Source organism: Bison bison, unplaced genomic scaffold (assembly GCF_000754665.1).
Source record: "Bison bison bison isolate TAMUID 2011002044 unplaced genomic scaffold, Bison_UMD1.0 scf7180017851016, whole genome shotgun sequence".
Taxonomy (NCBI): Eukaryota; Metazoa; Chordata; class Mammalia; order Artiodactyla; family Bovidae; genus Bison; species Bison bison.
The window spans coordinates 871,977-872,441 of NW_011481589.1; the positions used below are offsets into that span (position 1 = coordinate 871,977).

Below are 465 nucleotides of genomic sequence, written 5' to 3' on the forward strand. Positions count from 1 at the left end.
GCTTCTTCAGGCTCTACTACAAAGCCACAGTTATCAAGACAGTATGGTACTGGCACAAAGACAGAAATATAGATCAATGGAATAAAATAGAAAGCCCAGAGATAAATCCACGCACATATGGACACCTTATCTTTGACAAAGGAGGCAAGAATATACAATGGATTAAAGACAATCTCTTTAACAAGTGGTGCTGGGAAATCTGGTCAACCACTTGTAAAAGAATGAAACTGGACCACTTTCTAGGACCACTTTCTAACACCATACACAAAAATAAACTCAAAATGGATTAAAGATCTAAACGTAAGACCAGAAACTATAAAACTCCTAGAGGAGAACATAGGCAAAACACTCTCCGACATACATCACAGCAGGATCCTCTATGACCCACCTCCCAGAATATTGGAAATAAAAGCAAAAATAAACAAATGGGACCTAATTAACCTTAAAAGACTTCTGCACATCAAG

General features: G+C 37.6%; 1 protein-coding gene across 2 annotated transcripts in view; it reads right to left on the minus strand.

Moving 5' to 3' along the window:
* The window catches only part of NRD1 (nardilysin (N-arginine dibasic convertase)), a 103,788-nt gene that overhangs the window by 99,397 nt on the left and 3,926 nt on the right, over positions 1-465 (minus strand). The gene's annotated exons all lie outside the window — the stretch shown is intronic.